The sequence below is a fragment of the Penaeus japonicus genome, unplaced genomic scaffold, assembly GCF_977035675.1.
Source record: "Penaeus japonicus unplaced genomic scaffold, GWHDUDI00000001_assembly GWHDUDI00000001, whole genome shotgun sequence".
Taxonomy (NCBI): Eukaryota; Metazoa; Arthropoda; class Malacostraca; order Decapoda; family Penaeidae; genus Penaeus; species Penaeus japonicus.
Window position 1 is genome coordinate 54,057,908 of NW_028234403.1, and position 7,500 is coordinate 54,065,407.

The window sequence follows — 7,500 nt, forward strand, 5'->3', positions numbered from 1 at the left end:
GACCAAACACACTCGCCTCGTGACAAGTCAACAACCTCCGCGGCGGCCGAGGGAGATTACTACAGCCCGGCGGTCTCGTAATACTCTTAATACTCGTGACGTCATCTCACTCCCTTCCCCCCTCTCCCTCTCTCCCTCTCCCTCTCTGCCTCCATTTCCCTCTCCCTCTCCTCCCTCCCTCTCCTCCCTCTCCCTCTCCTTCTCCCTCTCCCTCTCCCTCTCTGCCTCCATTTCCCTCTCCCTCTCCTCCCTCTCCTCCCTCCCTCTCTCTCTGCCTCTCCTCCCCCTCCCTCTCCCTCTCCTCCCTCCTCCCTCTCCCTCTCCTCCCTCCTTCTCCCGCTCCCTCTCCCCCTCCCTCTCCCGCTCCCTCTCCCCCTCCCTCTCCCCCTTTCCCCCTCTCCCCCATTCCCCCTCCCTCTCCTCCCTAGTTATTGTCTGTCGGATAAGGGAGATAGCGCGTTGACCTTATCTGGCGTATCGGTTCGTGCTGGTCGTAACCTGGTGTCTCCACATCACTCACCGGGCCGAGTGTTTTGCGTAGCCTGGTGGAGAGCGGTCAAGGCGAGGGCTGAGCAGGCTAGTAGAGGTCGCGGGGAAAGACGATTTTTGACTTTGGACTTTGATTAGTTTATTGTGACGAGTGGCGAGTGCGAGTGCGAGTGAAACGTGGGTAGAAGCCAGTATTTTTTTCTTTTTTTTTTTGATAGCGTGCGGAAGACTTTCGGAAGATATTCGAAAGGATTTTAAGGAAAATTTAAAGGATATTTGAAAGAGGTTTGTTGATTGGTGGTGCTTGACTAGAAAAATTGGTGCCCGAATGCAGGTGATGGGACTATTGGTGCCCCAATTCAGGTGAAGGGACTCTTAGTGCAAGAACACAGGTGATTGGACCCTTGGTTCTCGTTGGGAGATGATAGGACTGTGTGTAATCCGATCATCCTACGCAACAGATTTTCAGGAAAAGGAAGTATTGACCGTGTCACTGTTCCCTTTTTTTTTTCTTTTTTTTTATCCCCCACCTCACCCCACCCCCATCCCTCCTCCCATACTAGCGGACATTTAATTAAAGACTCGAGTGTGTATAGGAGACAAGGGCCGCCCCTGTGTGAAGTGAGGGAGAGGGAGAGGGAGAGGGAGAGGGAGAGGGAAAGGGAAAGGGAGGGGCGGCGAGGGAGCTGGGCGCCGAGGGACTGACGTACCGACGACTTCCGGCCGGGGCGAGGACGAAGAGAGCGCGAAGGACGTCGGTAGGAGGGAGGCAGGCAGGGAGGGAGAGGGGAAAGAGGAGGAAGAGGGGATAAGCGAAGAGATAAAAAAAGAGATATGAAGCCCCCTCTCCCCACACACACACACACACACACTAACACACCCATGGCCTGACCGACGGCGTGGCAGCCATTCTTCCGTCGATCCGTTGCGATGCAATGTCACGGGGGGGGGGGATCTGACGCAGGGAGAGGGAGAGGTCATTCTCGGACAGGGCGTGCACGAGCTCCGGGGGGAGGGGGGGGAGGACGACGACGGCGGGTTCGTGAGGCAGGGCGAAGGGAACGCGTCCGGCCTGAAGAACCTGTTGCCGCGGGATCGGGAGCGGATGTCCTTCGGCTTGGCGGGGGGAAGCGCGGGCGAAACGAGCGCCTCGCTTCGTCTCGCCTCGCGTGGTGCGGCGGCGCGCGGTAGGTGGCGAGCGGCCTTCCCTTGCCTTGCCTTTGACTTGCGTTTCTTTCATTTTTTTCGGTGTTAAGGATGTATTGCGTATAGTTTTATTCTCTCTCACTGTCTCTGTCTTACTCTCTCTCTCTATGTCTCTCTCTCTCTCTCTCTCTCTATGTCTCTCTCTCTCTCTCTCTCTCTCTCTCTCTCTCTCTCTCTCTCTCTCTCTCTCTCTCTCTCTCTCTCTCTCTTCTCTTTCTCTCTCCTCTCTCTCTCTCTGTCTCTCTTCTGTCCTATCCTCTCTCCCCTCTCTCTACATCCCCTCTCTCTCTCTCTCTCTCTCTCTCTCTCTCTCTCTCTCTCTCTCTCTCTCTCTCTCTCTCTCTCTCTCTCTCTCTCTCTCTCTCTCTCTCTCTCTCTCTCTCTCTCTCTAACTCTTTCCAACTCTTTCCCTTTCCCTATACCTCTCCCTCTCCTTTTCCTTCCCTTTCTCCACCCCCCCCCGTTTTTTTTCCTTTCTTTCTTTCTTTCTTCAGTTTCCCCTTATGGAACGTAAAGACAGACATTCGGCAGTTTGCATTTGTTGTGGCCGATACGTTTTTGTGTTTTGCGTCTGTGCCATTTCCTGCGTTCGCATACTGTACGTTGTGGCCAGTGTTCAGTGTTCAACGTGTGGTCTGAACTGGTGCTGCTGTTTTCCCCTTGAACTGGTATTTGCTTCCCTTGATCTGGTGTTAATAGGTTCCCTTGAACTGATATTTATGTCCCCTTGAACTGGTACCGATGTTTTCCTTTGTTTTCGTTATCATCGGTGTTTGTTATTTCGTTTTGTTGCGTTTTAATCGAGTGTTATGATCACCAACACTTGTTATAATTAATTAAGGCCTGTTTTCCCTGTGCTGTTTTGTCCTGTGAACGTGTTACCCCGTGTTATCCCGTGTTATCCCCACGCTGGTGTTTCTGGCTTACGATATCAGCACGGGTTTTTTTTTTCCTGACACTTTTTTTTAACATGTTTTATTTTTATTTATTTATTTATTTTTTTTACATGTTTTTATGGTTCAAATGAAGCGAGGTTTGGCAACATTTACCTTGTGTATCATATCACTGGGAATCTTATCAAGGTAATTCTTTCTTTACAGGTGAGCGAGCGAAAAGAGGCTAGATAGCTGAATGAAACGCAGTTATGAACACCAACAGTAAGTGCGTGTAGTGAAGCCTGTAGTGTTTAACCATTGGGGTGGGGTTGGGGTGGGGGTGTTGGGGGGGAGTGTAAGTGTTCAGATTTACCACCTACGGATACAGCTGTTGTTGTATTTCGGGAAGGGGTGTGACATCATGGTTTCGTATTTATCATCGTTTTGCTTTTTTCTTCTTTTTTTTTAGTTGATTTTGTTTTTTTATCTTTTTGTTAAGTCTGTCTGTGTCTCTGTTTTTGTTCTTTATGTTAATAGATATTGTGTTTGTTTGAGATTCATAACAATGGCACATGTGGGAATGTTTTTTTTTTCGTGCCGAGGGAGAGGCGACGGAAGTGATTTCGTTGGGTTGATCGCTGTTCAAGATGATTGCAAGGCTGCGGTTATGCAGGGAATGCGACGGAGGCGGGGGTGGTGGTGGTGGTGGTGAGCAGTGGTGGTGGTGGTGGTGGTGACTGCAAAGGTTGCGCGTGGTGCGTGTGGTGATTTGACAGGGTGATTGTGATTTTTCTTTTTTCTTTTTTTTTTAATACAGTGGTGGTTGTGAATCAGAAGTGGGCGTGCCGTGTGGTGATTGTGGTGTGATGAGTGATAACTTGTTGATGTGGTTGTAATGATCGAGGGCGGTCGTGTTGAATGCAACATTGACAGTTGCAGTGAAGGCGAGGCTGTGCCGGGGAGGGAGAGAGGCCCGACGGGAGTGAGAGGGCCTGGAGGAGGAGGAGGAGGAGGGTGACGGTGATGGTGATGAGGATGATGATGATGGTGATGATGATGGTGGTGATGGTGATGATGATGGGGAAGGGGAGAAGGACAAGAGAAAAGAGGGAGGAGGGAGCAGGGAGGAGAAGGAGAAGGACAAGAGAAAAGAGGGAGGAGGGAGCGGGGAGAAGAAGAAGGACAAGAGAAAAGAGAAAAGAGGGAGCGGGGAGAAGGAGAAAGGGAAGGAGAAGGACAAGAGAAAAAAAGGAGTGCCACGAAGAAGGGAGAGGGGGGGCGAGGTCAGGGCCAGGGGGAGGGACAGAGACTGCAGCTGTGGCTCTTGACAGCGGGCGATTGTGGCTTAATTGTAGCGGCGAGTCTCGCGTTGACGTGGCCGGTCGTGGCCTCCCTTGGACGACGGCGATAACGCGGTTCTGAGACGCACGTGCGCCCTCGCCCCGCACGCCCGTTTCTGATTCTCGAGTTCCGTGGGCGGACGGTCCCTTTCCCCTCTCTCCTCTTTGTCCGCTTGTCTGTTTGTCAGTCTGTCTCTCTGTCTCTCTGTCTCTCTGTCTCTTTCTCTCTCTTGCTCTTTCTTTCTCTTTCTCTCCACTCCTGTCTTCTTTTTCCTCTCTCTCCTTTCATCTTTCCTCTTCCCTCTCTCCTCTTTCCTCTCTCCTCTCTCCTTTCTCCTCACTTCTCTCTCCTCTCTCCTTTTACCCCTCTCTCTCTCTCTCTCTCTCTCTCTCTCTCTCTCTCTCTCTCTCTCTCTCTCTCTCTCTCTCTCTCTCTCTCTCTCTCTCTCTCTCTCTCTCTCTCTCTCTCTCTCTCTCTCTCCATTGGGCAGGTGGCCGGAGCAACTCGTCAGGCAGGTGGTTGCTTGCTGGGAGGTCAAGGGGTGAGGGAGGAAGGGAAGGGGAGGGAAGGGAGATGGGGGAAGGGGAAGGGAGGGGGGGAGAGAAGTAAAGTAAAGGAAGGGAAGGGTGAGAGGTACGAGGGAGGGGGGGGGAGGAAAGAAATGGAAAGGGAAGAAAAAAGAGAAGGGAGAAGGGAAGAGAAGATATGATAAAGATAAAATAAGATGAAGCGAAAGAAGGAAATAGAGGGGATTATTAAGTGAGGGAGGAGCCAAGCAAGGCAAGGGAGATGAATCGCAAATCAAGGGAGGGAAGGAGCGGGGTGAGGAGCAGGGGGAGGGAGAGAGGGAGGGACAGGGTGTGGGAGGAGGGAGGGGAGGGAGGGGGGGGATGAATGCTACAGGTCCGGCCACCTGTTCGCGCCGACCTGTCCCTGAGTTCGCACAGGCCGACTTGCCGAATGAGTTCACGTCCAGACGCTCGGCCGGGCTGGGGGGTGGGTGGGGGGGATTCCTCTCTCTCTCTTTCTCTTTCTCTCTGTGAGAGAGAGAGTGTGTGTGGGTGAGGGTGAGTATGAGTATGAGTATGAGTATGAGTATGGGTATGAGTACGAGTACGAGTACGAGTACGAGTACGAGTACGAGTACGAGTACGAGTACGAGTACGAGTGTGAGTGTGAGTGTGAGTGTGAGTGTGAGTGTGAGTGTGAGTGTGAGTGTGAGTGTGAGTGTGAGTGTGAGTGTGAGTGTGAGTGTGAGTGTGAGTGTGAGTGAGTGAGTGAGTGAGTGAGTGAGTGAGTGAGTGAGTGAGTGAGTGAGTGAGTGAGTGAGAGAGAGAGAGAGAGAGAGAGAGAGAGAGAGAGAGAGAGAGAATGAGTGAGTATTTGTGTGTGTGTATGTGTGTTTGTGCCTTTGTGCCTTCCTTTGTCGTCGCTCATTTCTACCTGTGTGCATGATGGCCTGCATGCGTGGGTGTGTTGGAGAGTGGGGAAGGGGGAGGGGGAAGGGGGGTCGGGTAATGCACGGTTTGATAACTGACTTTCAGATGCGAGCGTGAACTGTGGTGCCGCTGCACATTCCAGGGCTGTGGTCGTTCGCTCTCTCTCTCCGTCCCTCCCTCCCTCCCTCCCTCCCTCCCTCCTTCCCTCCCTCCCTCCCTCCATCCCTCCCTCCTTCCCTCTTTCCCTCCCTCCCTCCCTCCCTCCCTCCCTCCCTCTCTCTCTCTCTCTCTCTCTCTCTCTCTCTCTCTCTCTCTCTCCTCTCTCTCTTTATCTCCTCCTCTCTCTCTCTCTCCTCTTCTCTCTCTCTCTGTCTCTCTCTCTCTCTCTCTCTCTCTCTCTCTCTCTCTCTCTCTCTCTCTCTCTCTCTCTCTCTCTCTCTCTCTCTCTCTCTCTCTCTCTCTCTCTCTCTCTCTCTCTCTCTCTCTCTCTCAAAATCTCTCTTCCATCCATCCATCCACCCACCCACATTTACGTACCGCCTCACCTTTCGTCCCCCCCCCCCACTCCCTCCCGTTTTATGTAATCCATTATGTAGTGTGTGTTGTTTTCTGCGTCGTGTGTATTGCGTTGTGTGTGTTGTGTTATATTGTGTTATATATTGTTGTGTTATATGATGTTATGTTGTGTGATGTTCTGTTATATAATATAGTGTTATGTTTATGTTTATGTTGTGTAGTTTATTGTGTTGCGCTGTGTTTGTGGTGTTTTGTTTTGTTGTGTGTGAGTGTGAGTGTGTGTGCGAGTGCGAGCGTGCGTGAAAATATGAAGGTAGAGAGAAAGAGAGAGAAAGTCGGAAGGCACTGGAAATATACAAAGAATGAAATGCTCGTTACGATTGCACAGGCGACGCGCATGCATCGTTGTAGACATTGTTTTATTGCAGGCTCGAGTTCATTGCAAGCTCGAGTTCACCGTAGGCTTGTGGTGATCGAAAGCGTGAATTTATTTTCACGATAATCTTGATTTTGTTAATTACAGTCATTGTTTATTACAGTTCACTGAAATTCCGAGTTCTTAGATAGATTGATTACAGTCTCGATTTCACTGTAATCCCGAGTCGCTGAATAAATCACAGTCTTCACGGCCTTCACTGTGACCGTGATTTCTTAATTAAACGAATCACAGTCTCGATTTCACTGTAATCCCGGAGCATGAATTACAGAGTCCCGCCCTCGACTCGACTCGACTCTGGGCGTGAGTTCCTCCTGGGCGTGAGTTCCTGAGTTCCGGTACCGCGGCGCCCTTCTGGGGGGGACCCTTAACTGTGTCCAGTGGGATAGATGATGAGGCCGCCAGACGCGTGTGCCCTCGGCGGGGCGCACTTGCCGACGACCCGACAGCCATGGGAGGGGAGGGGAGGGACGGAGGGAAGGGAGGGAAGGGAAGGGAAGGGAAGGGAAAGGAAGGGAAGGGAAGGGAAGGGAAAGGAAAGGAAGGGAAAGGAAAGGAAAGGAAAGGAAAGGAAAGGAAGGGCAGGGAAGGGAAGGGAAGGGAAGGGAAGGGAAGGGAAGGGAGGGGAGGGAGGGAGGGTGAGTGAGTAATTGAGTGGGTAGGTGAGTGAGTGAGTGAGTGGATGGGTAGTTGGGTGAGTGAGTGAGCGAGTTAAAACGCGAATTAAGAAAGGAATAAGTGAAGAAAGGAGTGATTGATTGACTAGGGAAATTGAAATTGAATTAAGTAAATAGTTAAACCAGTGACTGAAGGAATGCGTGAACACTTGAATGAATGAGTGAAGACATGAGTGAGTGACCGAATGCCTGGAGAAATGAATGAGTGACTAAGCAGAAGAAAGCACGGGGCCGGCCAGGCATGGAGCGAGCGAGCTGGCCTGATTGGTGAAGAGGCGACGCAGCCAACGCCGATGTGCTGAGGTTGAAGCTGACCGCGTTCCGTTCGTTCCCTCCCTTCCTTTCCTTTCGTTTCCTCTACTCTCTTCTACTCTCCTTTCCTCTCCTCTCTTCTCTTCTCTTCTCTTTTCTTTCCTTTCGTTTCCTCTCTTCTACTCTCCTTTCCTCTCCTCTCCTCTCTTCTCTTCTCTTCTCTTCTCCTCTCTTGTCTTCTCTTCTCTTCTCTTCTCTTCTCTTCTCTT

At 51.3% G+C, this 7,500-nt stretch overlaps 1 protein-coding gene across 4 annotated transcripts in view; it reads left to right on the top strand.

The window, feature by feature from the left end:
- The window catches only part of fwd (phosphatidylinositol 4-kinase beta fwd), a 63,112-nt gene that overhangs the window by 32,528 nt on the left and 23,084 nt on the right, over window positions 1–7,500 (top strand). The window contains exons 1-2 of one of the 4 annotated variants that reach the window (XM_043010317.2): window positions 1,498–1,676; window positions 2,796–2,852. The exons of 1 other annotated variant lie outside the window; for it this stretch is intronic. The gene's annotated coding sequence lies outside the window, so the exon portion shown is untranslated. Of the gene's footprint in view, window positions 1–1,497; window positions 1,677–2,794; window positions 2,857–7,500 lie in introns of those variants that run through there. 2 more of the 4 variants (XM_086542629.1, XM_086542639.1) reach the window with 2 other exon arrangements.